Here is an 18,113-nt window from a genome sequence, read left to right on the forward strand (position 1 = left end):
CAAAACATTCAAAACAGTCCGCTGAGTTTTATCCTCAGAAAACCGGCGTGGAAAACTTGGAGAGAAATCGGATAAGAGAAACAACTAAACACTCATCTCAGCTGAAAGGGGTGTGTGTGTGTGTGTGTGTGTGTGTGTGTGTGTGTTTGTGTGTGTGTTTGTGTGTGGTGAGATGACTAAAGTGATAGTCATGTCTTTTTTATTGTGAAAGAATGTGCTCCGGCCATTCAAAGATCGCAGATAGCTGGGACACTCAGACAGAAAAGAAAAAGAAAGATTAGATGAATATGTGCTAATTGAAAAAAATAAGTATTTTATCTCTTTGTGGACATCATTCAGACAGAAAGTCTAGATTATTGTGATTGAGTCTAACACACCCCATTCCTGACCACCTTCACATCCCACTCCCCTATCATTTTAAACATACCCCCATGCTATCTCTTATTTATGAGGCCCTAATGGGTGGAGGCAGCCAGGACGGGGCCACATTCATGAAACTCAGTCCCGTGATCTCTTGTGGGGGTGGGTTGACGGGGCAGGCTAACAGACTGGCTGGTCTCCAGTCAGCCACTGAGCCCCGAGGACGAGTGTGTGTCAGGGCCATTGACGCGTGGCCGGTTTACACGAGCTGTCAAACCTGGTGGGACGACACATTTCTGGACTGTAAAAAAGGAAAGCTCATAAAGCAAGCCCGCCAAACTGAGATGCTCCTCCACGGTTTTGTGTTGTGGCAAAGTCAGAGAATGAAAGAAGGCAGCTGATTAATCTGCTGTCCACTTATCAGATGGTGTTGTTGCTCTCAAGTGGAGGCTCGTCGGTTATGAAAGGATTTCCTTTTTCCTCCCAGGAGCCAAGGCCGGAAAGCGTTCTGTCCGACCTGAACTGCATATCCTCATCGTTCATATCTGCTACTTCATTGAGTCCACTTATCTGGGTGTCTCATTCCTTTTGTCTCTGAGAATGAATGGCCCGCTATCAGTATTTGGTCTGAGTAGTCTCAGCAGTCTGTGACTCAAGCTGCCACTGTTACCCAACATCCTCTGGTCCTGGCTCCAGCAGATGTTGTAAATTCTTTGAACATTTATCAGCCTGCTACTCGGGCTCTTCAAATCTCTCTCCGTCTATCTCTGACAATCCTTCACACGCGTGTCATCCCTTGGTATCTTCTCCGGGGAAAACATGTAAAGGCTCTTCCTCTTCCTGCGGGGATGATTGACCCGGCATCCTGCATCATGCTCTGCTGCCCAGCGGGGGTACTGTCGCTTCCTGTATGACCTGGGGGCTGAGGGGTTGGCGAAGAGGTAAAATCATGAATGTTATTCAAAGTGTGAGCAGCATCCCAGGTGGTGTGCGAGGCTGCATATAGATCATCATCGCGACATGATGAAGGGATCACTTAGAGAGCCCAAGAGATGCTGGGACTGAAATTAATGAGCTCGGAGTGGCTCCTCACTCACATACATGCAAGTCATTAGTCAGTTCATTTTCATTCAGCAGGTTTTGTCCCACTTTGTTGCTGCCATGGAGCTACTTTAAGACTATATTTAAGACTCAATCAAAATGGTTCCAGCTTAGGAAAGATACACAGCTTCTACCCTGTATACAATGATGTCATATACCTCTTCAAAATGGAATATAATGGAATATAAAAACGTGTTGAAAGATCCACAATACTCACATCTCTAGTTGTGTGTGACAAGGGTCCTGCTTCATGTTTTTTTTCTTTTCTTTCTCTGCTATTAGACATAATTAGAAAATGTAATAATTAGAATGTAATCAAGGGTGTGAAGAAGATTGTTTCCTAATTGCTGTCAGGTGTTAATGCTAATGGTTAAGACCGTCATTTGTACTAAATATGACATGGTCGTAAAAGAGAGCCTTGTTGTAATTATGGGCTGTGACATAGAGCGGCAGCAAACCGGTAGACCTGTCGTGGTGTTGTGTGGTGCAAGACACAAAGTGTTTGAAGCTGCCTTCTTTTCTGCTGTCTTGTGAGGATGTGAGGCTTCAAGGTTCTCCATTCGACATTCAGAGCATTAATGTAGTAACGTAGTGTCGCTCACCCTCCGTGTGTCTACGCTGAGTTTCTCTGTGCTTTATTTACACAGCCCACGTGTGCCTTTTAGTGCATGTGAGCGTGCCTCCCTGGTTTACTCATGGCCGCCGCCGCTCATACAGATAGATAGATGTATATTTTATTAATCCCCAAGGGGAAATGTATTTGAAAATTGACATTTTAAATTATTTGAATTGAAATACATACATATTTCAATTCCTTTTGAGTATTTTGTAATTTGTATTTGATCGGGCCGATAAAAAATCGGACGTAATTTGTAACAGAATACTTGGAATAGTTTTATTACATTCTGCAGAGATGGATATGCAAAGGTTGGTTTTTGACTGTTTTTTTCCGTTGTGAGGATCCTCAGTTGGGGGTTTAGTGTGATTACAATCTCATAGCAACGCAGTCATGCAGCAGAACCTGCACGTGCCATGCACATAGCTGCCAATATCCATATTGTGAAGAACCATTCATAAAAATATTTCTGGGATTTCAATTCACCTCCACTGAAACACTCAAGTCCCATATCAGACCGCACACAATAGCTCATAATGCTGTACAGTCACTCTGATGATGTAATAATTTCACATTGTCCCGCTACTGAGGTTTTGTACTCACAGAGCGGCTGACTTCACACCTTCAACCAGCCATTCAAGGTCACAACAACCACGGGTGGCGTTTCTGTTGTTTCTCTCAGGCCCCGTCAACTGGGAATCCCAAACAACCAAAGAATGCACTCACAGCCGAGTAGTATAATTAGGACACGGAGTCAACAAGTATCCTCCCGTCTTCTTTGTGAAAGATAATCTCCATCGTGCGAGATTACAGATTTCCATTCTCGGCTAAGGAGGTGCCACAAAAAAGGACACTTCCGACATTCTGACACAGACGTGACAAAGAATGCGGTCAGGCACGCACATGCCTGCACATGCACGCGCGCGCGTGTGTGTGTGTGTGTGTGTTTGTGTGCTTTTGCATGTGTGTGTGTGTAAACAGTACCTAAACTATAGCTTTCATAGCTCAGATTCCTCTGGTTGTCCATGTTTACAGATGGCTGATAGAGGTTCTCCTCTGGCCGTATTCCTCCATCCCGAGATGAAGCTGCAAGAATGCTGGGGATTAGATAGCGGAGATTTAAACTGAAGTTGGCGCCAGTGAGTTTTTTTTTGTTTTCGTGGATAGCGACTAACAGTGTTGAGTCCAGTTGAGGTTAGAATCCAGATTTGTTTTCTTGCTCTTCATCTCCCTTCAAATATATTCTCTGATCCCCTTCCGCCTCTTTTAAGCCACCACAAGGGAGGACGATAGTGTTTGAGTTGGAGCTCACGAGACTCAGATAATCCACTCAACAACAACAAAACGATTCCCACAGAAAGTTATGCGCATTTATGTGCACAGTCAAAGTTATACAGGGACTTCAAGTATGAAACGTAGTTTCCTCTCAGCATCTGACGTGCTGGTCTCGATCCCAGCCAGGGACTATAATGAAGCAGATAAAAACAAGAGAGCGAATACAAAGGAAAACTCACTTTCTAAATTGAATTTCCTTCACTTTACGTACAGTTGTGATCTCCACCACAGAATGCATTGCAGTGAAAGCATGGCTTCAAATGGCACGCATACATGCACAACACATGGAGACTGATCTGGAATGCGGCGAGAGGAAAATGTGGTGGAAACATAATCACACGCACACATTTGATCATATCTAGGGGCGTCAGTAAAGATGTCCCAACTGTTTCCAATCTTGGACCATTCGACTATATGATAAATGTCCACTTCTGCCAACATTTCTTTTGAGTAATGCCCTGCCCATGTCACACAATACATTTCAGCTTCATACAGTATGTTTTTTACCCACAGCTGTGGCGCTGGTTAGCGACCCAATCAAATAGCTAACAGTTACAAACACGACCGGCTAAGTGTTTTAGTTTTCTAACCTTAACCAAAGTGGTTTTGTTGCATAAACCCAACCACGCACTCAGGATGTGAGTGCGTGGTTGGGTTCCATCTCTACTCAAAACAACTTAGTAGCACAAGACATCATTTCTACGAGACATGGGTGAAATAGTCGGACAGCAACACTTTGTCTGGTGATATGGGTACGATCCATGTAGCGTAACCCAACTCTCTACAAAACATGTGACCCCGTAACCAATCCTCCTTCCAAAAAATGTCGCCTTTGTTTACGAGGCTGGCTCCGGCCTCCGCGTTGATCTCGGTGTGGCGTTGAGCGTGGAGGCCATAGTGAGGCTTACAGCGGAGCCTGAGGGGACTATTGAAGAGGAAAGCAGTGGTGGAGGGCCTGTTTCAGGGCATATTAAAAGGATCACGTTCCCTGTTGAAGACCCAAGGGGGGGGGCGGCTACTTCCTGTGGCCATGCGGCAAGCACCAAGCCCCGTGAAGACAAAGACCAAACAGATGGACTGGACGGAGTCAAGGGAATTGACTATTTCCTCTCAAAGCGAAGCTCTTCTGCACAGACTCAAGTCCTATCAAGGTTTCCTCTCTCTGTTTGTTTTGGGGTTTTTTTCTTCATTCCTGCACACATTTCTGTTCAGTTTCTTTCTGTTTCACAAGCCTCATTTATTTTCTGTATCACTCACTTGTGTCCGACTCCCTCTGTCTTTTCCTTCTTCTCCTCCTGTACAGCTTCGGTATATTTTTCTTTAATGCTCACGCCTTGTTTTCCTTTGAACCCAATCCAGGTCCATCTCTTACGTCGGCCCGTGTTCTGTTCAGGATACAGCGCTCCCTCGCAGCTCTGGCAAGACGTAGCCTTGCATCTCCTTGCTCTCCTTGACGACACAGCTGTGGGAAAGAGGTGTCAGATCTCTGACTATGAACATCTGGGGAATGTTAATGCAATCAACTGCAAATCAGAGTTCCTCCAACAGTCATTGGCAGGAGTTCAGGGCTCGGGAGGGAGAGACTGGAGAAACGGAGCAGAAAGACAGGGCCAGCGAGGCAATGTGAGGAGAGGCTTGCTGGTTTGTGTCCTCGAGATCTAAACAGATGTGCTGTTAAAGAGGTGGCACATTCTTCTTCCCCACCCTCTCTTTCATTGACGCTGTTGGTGTTTCATCTGACCATTTTGCTAATGCTCGGAGGCCGAGAGATTTAAAGAGGGTGAGAAAATAGAGAGAAAATGGGTCCCGCTTCGCAAATGAAAGCTCCACCCGCGAGATGTGTGATCGCGCATAGCGCAGCAGGAGAGACGGGTTCAGGGTCACCATGTTTGTGGGAGAGAGCGTGATTTGTGCGCCCGTTGAAGGGCTCGATTGTGAGAGTGAGCCATTTGTAATGTTAACCTTCGACCCCTCAGTTCGGCGCTGTCGTAACTATGTTTCCTCTCCCGTGTGTATGTGCATGTGTGGGTGGGTGTGTGCGCACATGTGCTGTCACCGGGGGGTGAGCTGGGGAATTGGACGTATTTCCTGTTGTAGGGTCTCCCTGAGTCCCAGCGTAGAGACTGACTGGTAAAATAATGATAATGCAGGAGCAATGAGGTCACTTTCTCCCCCTCTCTCTCTCTCTCTCTCTCTCTCTCTCTCAGCCTCTGACTGACCCAGATTAGTGTAACGGCTGAAGCAAATTCTGGTCCAACCCTCCTACACACACACACACACACACACACACACACACACATACCCATGGACAGAGCGGGGCCCCCAGGCCTGCATGTGAGCCACACACTACACACTACACACTCGTGCCCACTGGGCTTATCATTGTGAAACTGTCACTGAAGACTACTCTATGTCCACGGGTAACCATAACCACTGATGACATTCACACATGCTGCTGCAGAATGCTGCACTTATAGCCTCGAAGTAATATAAAAATGTCAACCAGTGCAGCATGTTTTTTTTCTTTGTTCCGTGTGTTTTTTCAGATGTACACAAAAGTCTAATTTATATATATATATATATATATATATATATATATATATATATATATATATTTAGAATGTTTGTTATGATTTTTTTAACCCTGCTGCGTGTTTTTCTCAATAAAGAAAAAAAACTAGACTAGAAAGGAAGGAAGGCAGACGAAAAGACGAATCAAGCTGAGGGAAGGATGTGAAGGACAGGATGAGGTAAAGAAAGATACTGGAGGGAAGCTTGTAAAAGGTATTTATACCGTCCCGTTGAGCCGGCTAGAGGACAGACAAGGAGCCAGACTAACAAGCGTACAGCCAATATAGAGGCAGAGGAATAAAGCCAGGTGGCTCACCCAGACGGAATGCAATCAAAAGGGGAGATGGATGATCCGAGGGTGGCGTTTTTAGATAGCCGAGGAAGCCTCCGTGGTCTGAACCAAAGCCAGACACCATGTCACAGGTAAAGGCTGTCTGGTGCAGTCTGGAGGGAGGAGGTGCTAGCTAACACAGGGACTTGTTAGTTTGAGATGGCAATAATGAGGCTCAGCACCGGTGAGGGAAACAACCCAGAACCCTAAAATTACTCAAATATTTATCATACATTTCATTATTATCATGGTGTGTTTTATTGGCACTGTTTAACCACTTTGCTCAGATCAAATCTTTGCTTAAGGAAAAGCCTGCGCTATGTAATTTGTGCTTTATGGACAAAATACTGACTAAAACCTATGATTAACGGCCTTGGGCTGGCAGCGAGATATAGAGAATTTCTTAAAAGGGCGGTACGAGTGGAAATAATGTTTTCTTCTTGAACAATCTGAATGGCAGGAGAAACCCACACACTGATAATATGCAATGTAAGCTGTCTGTCCCTTCACAGCGTTCAACAATTTAGACCGGATACAAAGCATTAATATATACTTTTAGCATAAATACATGTTCATTTCAGTTGGAAGAGGGTCCCAAAAGATGTCCATCGATATCAGTATACCTGTCCTGACTGATTATATTCTCTAAAAATATTTATTATTTTTTATTAACTGATTTAATGCAATCAGTGAGAGGACTGATATGTTGCTTTTTAACTTAAATGCTATGCAGACACACTCAACCAGGTCTGTGAAGGTTTCCCAACTGTTTTCAAACAGCTAAATCTTACCCGTCTCCACAGCTTATTTATTTCACGCTCCCCATAGAGTTTGCTTTTTGCTTTCAAGCACTGTTTTTGAAGGCCGTTTCAGCATGGCTGAAGGTTAAAACATAGAGAAGAAGATGGTGTTTCAAATGCATCACCATTAGTGTGGACACGGCTCGAGTGGAAGCCCGGAGGGTGGGCGGGGTCAAACGATCACTTTTCTGCCCCCGAGTTCTCCCACAGCTGGCACCTCCATCCCAAGCAATTAGTGTCAAAAGGCCCGCTACATATTGCACACACTCTCTACCTCTTTTTCTGTTTCTCTCAGTCACACACACACACACACACACACACACACAGACACACACACACACAGGGAACACACACCCAGACCAACAGCGAACCAGTAGTGGGTCAAGAAATGTCGGCATTTCGTTCACATCTTCGGTAGTCTTCGAGAGTTTGTGTGAGCTCCCAGTACTCGCCGAGGAACTCCTGTGTGGGACTTGCGGTGGTGGCTCAGATTAACGTGGGCTCGCTGTGTGGCTCCCGGTGTTGGCACAGGGCACTTAACCTACATCCATGAAAGCATTAAGACCCGGTCAAGTTGAGGGTGTAAGCCAGGGGCCAGGGAAACATGGAGCGCTTGATTTGATGGCCCTGCTTGATGAAATTCAGCACTTCCATCTGCACAATAACATATTATCAACACCGGTTTCACAGATAGAGACAACAAGGTGTGGTAAGACTTGACTGATGAGCAAGGGCCAATCATGGTGACCCCTGGCCGGTAATCAGCTTAGAAGTTCTCGACAGCTCCTGAGGGGTTAGATGGTGGGCCGGGCGTAAAACCACGATGCATTATGAAATAAAGAGCTCACGGCAGGCCTCTAACAGAGTAATGTTATTGAGTTATCCCATAACTGGCTCAGCCAAATCTGCCTGCTGCACTTTGCTTAATGTACAACAGCTGGTGGCAACTGGGATCCTGTGGTAGCCATTATGGATGTGATGTCGTATGGCAACTCCCGCCCACCTTGACCTCCCATGATTCCTCATCTGCACCAGGCTCCAGGAGAAGAGTGTGGCGGAATGAGTGGCGCGTGCGGTGTGCAGAACGTCCACTGCAGAACCGGCTTCTTTACCCCAGAGTGGACACACCGACTCGTATCCCTTTGCTTCGGGTAATCATATCTGTCCTATACATATGTAAGCCTTGGCCAGGCTTACAGCTCTCACGCGCTCTCTGTTTGAACCGGCTCAGTATCCCTGAGAATTACATCCAAGTGAACAATCACGCACCTCTGAATTTATGTTCAAGGCTAATGATCTTTCCACAACTTCAACCAAATGTTTTAGTCTGAAATAAAATGTGCCAATTTTCAAATCTCATATGTTGCTAAATCTGTTCTTCTTCTTGCATCCAGTGACGTGAAGAACTACAGAGTGCTCCCTCAGCTTTGGTAGCTGTTTCAAAACATCCATTTTCTCTTTGCATTGTTTTGCAAAACAGTTACGTTTCCAACAGTGTGTGTGCAGAGGCTGTAATGGATGGGGATTTTTACACTGCACATTTGAAAGTGTTGTGGGATGAGTCAGATATTCAGCCGGCGAGAGGCGGCTCAGAGGCTGCAGCTGCAGTTGGGAGGATATGGCCGGCAGGACCCTCCAGAAGCGGAGCTGCCAAGAGCAAACAGCTACTGGTAGAGCCTGTGCTCATATTGCCCTCTAATGTCAACAGAAACTGAATAATTCTCCTCTAATGAATGTCAGTGTGGGCAGTTTGTGTTGGATGCTGTCGACGACGACAACCGGGAGAGAGAGAGAGAGAGAGAGAATAAAGTTTTACTCCTCGGTCGGATAGAGGTGTGCTGGAGACCTTCAGGATTCTGAAGAGAAACTAGAAAAGGCAACCAAGACCAGCACAGCGACTTTGGGGGCTATTTTTGTCTTTGCATTTTTCTAATTTAATGGTCTGCCTCCTAAGAAGGGGTGAGAGTCGCCAACGAGGTGCTGCAGCGGGGCAATTTGGCATGGCGCAGATACAGCGGGGGGAAGCAGTGTGTAGGTGGGGGGGGGGGGGGGGGGGGGGGTGATTCATTCCAACCAAACCAGAGCTCTGTGCAGAGACTCAGAACAGTGGAGAAGAGACTAACAAAGGGGATTTGGTGAGTTTACCGAAGGTGTACGGTTGTATTTCTCTGTGTAGTTGTGGAAATATTTCCTGCATTGACATTTTGTACGTTTATTTAGTTCATCCATAAGCTAAAAGAGAGCTTGTGCAAACTAGCGAACTTGCCGCTCATCCTGGTACAGCCAGCACGATTGTTGAAGTTGAGGTCGAGGTGCATTGTGGGTAACTATTTTGACAGGGAGAAGAATGCGTGGAATAAAAAAGATGATATCTCAGGTTCCGTTGCATCGTTTTTTATACTAACCACTTGTTTTTAGTTGCCTAACTATAACCATAAATTATGACGTATTTGCCATCGCCACAAAGTTTCCCAAAAGTTAACCACAACTTAGTGGCCATGCATAGCTATTACAGAAAAAAAAGGAAAATGTAAGCATTGAACTTGATCTGAGGTTATGTGTAATTGGACAATACTTTCATATGCAACAGAGCGGAACAAGTTAAACAGGCTTTTCCTTTTATTACTTCTGTTGTGTGCAGACAAGGGTGACGGGGTCCTCTTTCTCACCGTCCACAGACAGCTACCAGATGTGAGGTTCCTCGGGTTCAAACTCGTCCATTCATGTGATCCCCGCCATGGCAAATTAATTCCATCATTGTCGCCATGGCATTGTCACGGCAACCAATTAGATCCCTGTCATTGATGCCGCTGCTCAGTCAACATGGGAGAGTGAGGGTGAGAGGAAAGCAACACAGGGGCAGCAGGTGGTCGCAAGGGGAAGATGTGGAGTTAGAAATGACACTGCGGAGATTTACAGTGAATGACGAGACGAGAGTAAATATTTAATGTGATTTGACCATCAAACCCTTTTTAATAATGTAGAGGAGCTGCGAGCACTGGCTGACTCAAGTGTTACCAGTGACTGAGGGCGTTACACAGGTCCAGCTCTGTTCACATGCAGAGCCCCCTTGACTGTCCCCTCCATGCTCCCAGCTGCAGGGGTACGAGCAAAGAGCAGGGATGCACAGCGAGTACTTGGTTTACTTGGATGTGACTCTATTTTAGGACTTTAGCGTTTGACCGAAAGGGCAAAATATGTACAGATCACACTTGATGTTTACATAGCTTTACGATCCTGTCCTCTTTTTTTTCCATCCTTGTCACGATGTAGAAATATGCAGAGAAGATGCGACGGTCATCATCTTTAGATTAGATTAGATATACTTTATTCATCCCCAGGGGGAAATGTCTCATCTCCGCCAGCCTTTCTCACTGAATTACTCTTCCTCCGTCCGTTTCCCTCTTTCTGTCTCGCTTTTGTTTTTCTCTCTCTCTCTCTCTCTCTCACACTAGCACACACACACACACACACACACACACTCATACTCAAAACGTGGACCCACACACATGCATATTTCACTGAGCCCTGACACAAGCGCACCACTCTACCCTCCCCTCAGACTGGGAGCTACAAGATTAATCCATTTGCACGGCACCAGGGGGGAGAGAGGAGCGACCGGAGGGACCCACATGGGGAGGAAGAGAGAGTGGGGAAAGAGTCGCATTTGCTGTAATTTGACAGAGACGTTACTGTATCCTTTTCACTCAGACAAGGAAGTCAGGGACCCATTTGGGGGCCACTGTAGATCTTACTGCTCACAAATGGGTAGTCCTCATAGCCACGTCTGTAACAAATCGATGGATGTGATGTGTAATGATGGAAGCTGATGAAAAGGTGAAAAGGGGTTCAGAGAGAGAATGTGCCTTGTGTCTGCGGGGAGAGCTGTCTTTGGGAGGTGGGCAAGACAATTGGAGGAAGAGTCACTCTGGCTGATTCCATTCTGAGAGTGATAATGGCCCGACTGCCCCTGACAGTGAACTGATGAAGGGAACACGGGAAAGCATCTGCGTCTGTTTGCAAACCTCAACAGTACCACGGGCATCGGCGGTCCGGACACACGCCCTCCGTCTTGAATGTCCGACATCTCTCGGACTGCCTTTCATCATTCATTCATTCATATGTGTACAGATTGTAAAGCCCTCTGAGACAAATTTGTAATTTGTGATTCTGGGCTATACAAAATAAACTGAATTGAATTGAATCACCGTCCGTGTCCTTACTGTCATTCGCTGTCTGTGCAATTTGCTGGAGTGGCCCGAGCCGAAGCAAGAGATGGGTATCTTTCCATTACAGTGCCCCAGCCCCCCTCTCTCTAATCCGTTATCCTCATCTGAAAGGTGTGTCTTGCTATTGATTTTCTCCACCTGCCGAAAGCTTGGTGAACAGCTGCTTGTTTGGACAGCCACATTACTCATCCTGGACACTTAGCAGACATCAATAATCAGCCATTTCCCTCTTCTCCATTTGGAATAACAAGGCCATACTTCAGGCGCTACAGTCACTCGGTTGCTGCGAAGCCACTCGAGGCCCCTGAACTCTCTCAGCCCTAATAAGGCGATTGAGTCTGTGGTTGAACAAAGGAGGAAAGAGATGGGTTAATAGATTGGGACGTTAGAAAGGCGCCCAGCAGTGAGAGCTTCTCTGTGTGGCGTTTATGTTCAGCCGTTTAGCTCACAAAGCCCCATCTCCGCCTATAGCTGAGCCGCCACTGCCCTAAAACAACCTCTTGTTATACTGTGACACAGCACAATGTGGGAACACAAGCACACATCCGTGTGACATGCTCATCGATCAAGCCCGAGAATGCGTCCTTAGACAACCTTGAGAGTGTCTGTGTGAGTGCGGGGGACGTGTGTGTTTGGGGGGGCACACACACACGCACACACACACAGGTGTGCAGAGGATGGTTGAGTCATCTCCAGGCTGAGCAGGACCCTCTGAAGGTTTGAGGTGTTTGATGATAGCACCGGAGCCGAGAAAAGAGCGGCCCGTCGTTAGTTACTCCAGATAACCATTTCCTTGAGGAGACTGAGGTCACTCGGCCCATTAGAAGGGACAACTTGGCTGCACCCAGCAAACTTTCCCATGACACGCCCATAAATCTCCCTTTGAGAATCCTCAGAATGTTCCGTATAGAGCGCAAGGCCAGACAGCCCGTAAAATGTCCGGTTTATTAACCGCCTATCTATTAAGTCCTAACAACCTGGAGTTGGCAAAGATTCGGGCCATTCCTCTGAACCGCCCCCACCCCCATGTCTCCGACAGCTGGAATGTAAGAGTATCATGGTTTTGTTCATCTCCATACTTTCAAATTCAGGGAGAAAATGGGACACCCTGGAATGTTTCTTCAGCAAAAAAAAAAAAAGGAGCTTCCCCGTAACCCGCTACAGCGACACCGACATCCATCATACAGGGAGAAAATCATGACACCAAATAGCCTTGATAGTTCAACCATCTTTACTTACCATAATGAACCCGCCCGGGGCACGCCTCACCGGCAGGCGACAGGAATCAATGGACACAATGGACAGCGATCAAATTGCTCCGGTTGTGCGTGCACCACGTCGCTCCGGTCATCTCCCCGTGACACAGGTAATGTGCTTATGTTACACATCCACAGGCTTAGATCCTGAATGACAGCAATAAAGGAACTGACAACCTCATCAAATTGCGGGCTCTTATATGTATCAAAACCATTGTCGTTGGGTTAAAGCAGATTAACTCCCACACGGGCCTGAATGCTGCGTGATCGGCTTACATGTTGGGTATTTGCGGATGCTATGGTAGTCCGCCGGGAGCACCTGATCCTACGGTGCGAAACCTCCTGTCTTGCGCCAAGCGATGCCCTTGACCCCAATACCATGCTGGCTGTCAACCACGTTCCTTTTCCGGTGGCGAGGGCCCCATCGTGGACAGATAAAGAGGGCCTTCTCAGCGCTGCAATTGCTCTCCGGTCCCAGCTCATCACTGACCCATAATAACCTTGTTAGTAAATTGCGTAAGTGGGAACACAAAGGAAGTGTCTCCCTCTGAAACTGACAAACGGCTTTTTGGAGCAGGTTTCTTTCATATTGTACCTGTCAGTGGGAGATATGTACATCCTGTTTGCTTTTTAATGTATCTCTCCTTCAGGGCGGTATCTCAGGCCGCTGACAGGGAGTGAATGTTCCAGAGAATCATACGGGCAGTAACAGTAAATCTTGCGCCCACATCCTGATGAGACACAAAGTGTAAATAGTTGCCCCCACAGCACCGACAAACTTACCTCACTCCGCCTCCCTACTTTTCCCCGTTTCAACCAATCACTCCCTAATCAATCACTTGCAATCACTTTTGGGCCGTAGCGTAGCGAGTGCTAAGGGCTAACCGGTGGACTACTGGGAGCTTCACGCAGTCTCAACTGGGCAGCTTGGTCAAGCTAGAATAGATCGATGCGAGCTGTCTCAGCAGACCAGTGGAGATGAGGTCAGCGCTGCCCTGTAAACACAGGTGGTCAGTTCGAGATCAATTCTAGCGCAAAGGGCACATTGCTGGTTCATTGAGAGACACGGCCATCCAGTAAACATGCAGAGAAACAAAAAGAGTTTTAATAATGTGAATAATTCAGCCATCTCTCCATATGTGCCAAATAAGGTGCTTTTAAAATCAAAATACATTTTTGTTTCTCTTCCTGTAGCATATTATTGATAACTTGAACTTATACATAAATGTATCCAATATCAAATAGTGGTTTGGGATCCCGACCGCTCACATAAACCTGCCCTCAGATTTGCAGCTAGCAGAGCAATATCCTAGAAGCAGGAGGGCTTTCTAATCTCAACTGATCGAATAATGTAAATATGTGCATTTCACTCAGACACACATCAGATTAATGGAGAGGAAAAAGCTCCAGCTTCAGTTTGAAGGTGACTTTCAACATTACGAATAAACACGTGGCACTCAAGTCCCTGTCATGCCACTTTTGAGCTAAGAATATCTCTCAATAACCCAGACTCAACACCTCACCCCTTCTCCTGAATCATTTATTAACTCAGAGAGATGTTCATGCCTCCGCGACGACCCGGCGCTGCTTCAAAAGGAGCAGTTTTGTTTTTTTACATAACCAGAGTTTTAATAAACTGAAGGAGGACGAGAGAGGAAATCGGTGGCAAAAGACTGAAGGGGTGGGTTATAAATAGGTCACTCAAGCGCAACACGCTGCAATGATGCTCCATGACAACACAGCTGCAACAGCAGGTGGGGGGGTGGGGGGGATAACTGGAGCAAAATGACAACAGAAGAATGAAGCGCGCCCAAAGCTGAGCGAACTACACAAAACTGACCGAGTTAAGTCGAGTGGGAAGGACATCCCTCAGCTGGAGGACCCGCATCCTTTGGCAGACATCCACCTCTCTTGTGTGCCATTGACACCTCTGTTATTGAACCTGCACTCTGGGAAATTACAAATGATCACATAGTTGTAATTATTATAATAATAAGTCTCATCCCATTTCGAGTGCAATTCAGCGTAATCAAAGGGGGCATGAGGAGTCAACAACAGGCTCTTGTTTTCCAGCACAGAAAGAGCTGCAGAGTCAATGAATCCCTCCCACACATGGCTCATTAAAACACAATGGCCCAGTATCGACTCTAGACTGCTCTCTACCATCTCTGCCCTTCATTCTGGTGTGTTTGCTGAGGGGGGGGGGGCATTGTCCCGGGAGGGCAGGGGCTCTGTGAATAAGTCACGGTTTGACTTCTCCGGCAGCTGGGACGAGCATGGCCGTAGCTTAAGAGTGCAGTCTTCAGAACGAGACAGATCCCAAATGACTGAGTGACACACACCCTGACACATTTGCAGTAGAAAAAAGAAACCCAAACTTACCACAACAACATCATTCAGCAGCAGCTGAACAATCCTGCGTGGGCAAATTAGTGATGTTTCGGTAATGGCTTCACTGCCTCCTAAAGAGATGAATACGCAGATGAATGCACTTTCATTTGCAAATTAGGTGCTCTGTGTTCGCTTTCCAGTTAGTTTGACATGGTATTAGTGTATGATGGAGGGGAACAACATGGGGACCTCGTGACATTAAGCTCATTATGTCTAGACGGAGCAAAACACCATCGACACCCTATTCTTCTCAGAGATTATGGAGATACGAGCGGCCCGTCTGCCATCTTTTATTCCAAGAGGGCCCGGGATGTTGCTATCTGATGTCTGAGTCATGTGTACAGGCTGTCGTATAACCCTCTAGCTCTCTCTTTCTCTTTCTCGGGCTCCCCTCCCCCCTCGCCCCACGCCAGGCCGCCCGCTGAGGCACAGCAGGGCTGCCAGGTCATACTTAACACCAACTACAGCCTCTCCCCACAAACCTCTTCTCTCTGCTCCCATCCCCCCACCCGACCCTTAAATCTGCATTACAATGAGGATGGGAGAGGAGGAGGAGGAGGAGGGGCGTGGGCTTTGGGGAGCCGGGGGAGAGGCAAAAACTGACGGGGGCTCAGAGAGAGTGATGATCTCACAGATTGGCCCCCCCAAAAAAGCCCCAGTTAGCAGACAACCCACAACTCAGCTAATGAGTCTGTGTGTGTAGCTGTGATGGGGGTTGGGAGTGGGGTGGGGGGTCCATTTGCATGCGGCTGCACGCAAGTGTTTGTTGTCATATATATGTCTTTGTGTGTACCAAACAAACGCCACTTATGCTGCCAGCTATTCCGGCGCAGCAGGGGAGATGTCTGTGTGGACTGATATCACTCGGCCCCTTCTCTAATATGCAGGAACGCAAAGCTGTCAGGAATTACAGCCTATTATGCTCCATCGGTCTGGAGCGTGTTGTGCCGGATTAAACTGAATTCCCCGGGGATAGTTGATTTTTTTGGTCTCTCACAGGGCATCTGACCGTCTGTGATTTTTGCCTAACGCGTATGTGATGGACTCTCTCCCCCGTTTGACATTGACGCGTCCTTGAGAGGTGCTTATACCCTTCTTCGCCAATTTCTAATAAAGCGCAGCAGTCACGGGGTTTCCCACTTTCCATCCCGTACCAAGGCCTCGGGCCAAAGTTCTTGTCAGGCAACCGGCGGAGTCTTCTGAAAGTGACTCGGCCCCGACCTGGGCGAGACATTGTGTGGCGCTGGATTACCCGTAAAAAAAGACACAAATTGTTGTTTTTACACAATTGAGTTTACGTTGCTGTAACCAAAATAAATAGCAAGCTGTTTTCTTCTGTCTTTATGCTAATCACAGAGATATGAGAGACGGTATTGACTCCATCTGGCGCGGCGCACACTGCTTTGCCTGCTCATAAGAGGAAGTCAGTGCGTTTGCTTTCCCTTTCTGCCTCTTGAAGCTCGGCGTGTTTTTATTGTGGGAGGAAGAGAGCAGCAAGAAGGCGTGGGAGGGATGTGGAGGGAGAGCGGAGGAGGAAGAGCAGGCTGTGATAATGATGAATGAGATGATGGCACACTGACCTAGTAACGCCGCAGTGCCGTTGGCAGTGGGGATGAGCTGCCTTACTACTGTATGCCCCTGTCTGACACATACACACACACACACACACACACACCCACACACACACACATTAACACTATGCCGAGCCCCATATACTTTCACCTCTGCTTCACTCATCAACGCTTGCTGTATTTCTTAACCCCTCACCCTCTCCTTTTTCTTGTCTTGCCATCTGTTTCCATCCCTCGCTGCCTTCCTACCTGGCCCGCATGTCATGTCCACAGATGGAAACAAAGCACCGCTGGGTGAATTTGCCTGTAATGGCCCGAGCCGTGATGCCAGAGACGCACACATAGAGGGGATAAACATGTGTTTATTTATGATGAGGAAGGGGGAAAATGGAGTCTGTTGGGGAGATGGCGAAGGCTAAAGGTTCAAAGGAAACTTAATTTCTCTGCGGCCACGGAGGGTTTAGCGGCTCCGTTGCATAAGTTGTGGGAGTCAAAGTCATCTCAAACTAAACAAGCCAGTGATGATAAGGCAAAACAAAAACAACGGCAGAGCCGTATCCTCTCCCATTGGGTTCCCAACAAACCGCATCAGCCGGAGACTTCGATGGAAGGAGCAGTTGCCATGGCAACCGGCACTGTGGCATGTCTGCACGCGGGTTGGGAGGGGTATGTCGCGTCATGTCTGCCACCTTAGGCACAGTGTGGTGATGGGGGGTTAAGGGGGAGGGGGAGTGAAATCTACGTGATTACGGTTGGTTTTTAGAGGTTGTGTTTGCACGCTTCAAATGACGAGCTTGTCAACGAGGCGAGTCCAACATGCAAGCTCAGCTGAGCGTCGGGCGCCCAGCTATTACCCCTTCATGCTCCTCCTCCACCTCCTCCTCGTCCGAGACTCTCTGCTAGTATAGAGCCTGACAGACAAGATACATCTGCACAAGCCCCCGGGCCAAGATGGCTGCCATGTGCAGCTTTGTGGTTGCCTGCTGGTGAGGGCCTTTTTGGAGTCAATAAGCCAGTTAATCGAATGAATTAGCATCACAAAGGGCTTTCTTTTAAGTCGACGCACCCCTATTCATGGGAGTGAAGAGGGCTGTGCACCTGATTCTCCTTGTAATTAGGTGCTTGGCAATGCAAATGTTCTGTTTATACCCGACTAATTCAGACTTATAAAATCTCATCTACATGTTTACTTGGATACCACATTTGTGATATAGTTTTTTAATCTGTAATGTCTAATATAATAATCCACGTCGTCCCCCCACCAATATTTCTTATTGTAAACGCTATGTGGTGATTGTGCCTCATAGGATGGCATTGCATAATGTATTGAGGTATTTGGCCAAGATTTGTAACCATCAGTGTCTCACATAGTAAACACACAGGAAACAGACTGCACTCTTGTTTTTGTAATTGTGTATGCATGAATTGCTGATGATTTGAGGAACCCAGGGAAATTACATATTCATCACTCTGATGTGCCCAAGTAATGTGTTCAAGGTGACTGTCATGAAGATAACTGTTCTCCTCGCTCCAGCAACAGGAACCCCAGAGA

This window comes from Cyclopterus lumpus, chromosome 22, assembly GCF_009769545.1.
Source record: "Cyclopterus lumpus isolate fCycLum1 chromosome 22, fCycLum1.pri, whole genome shotgun sequence".
NCBI classification, from domain to species: domain Eukaryota; kingdom Metazoa; phylum Chordata; class Actinopteri; order Perciformes; family Cyclopteridae; genus Cyclopterus; species Cyclopterus lumpus.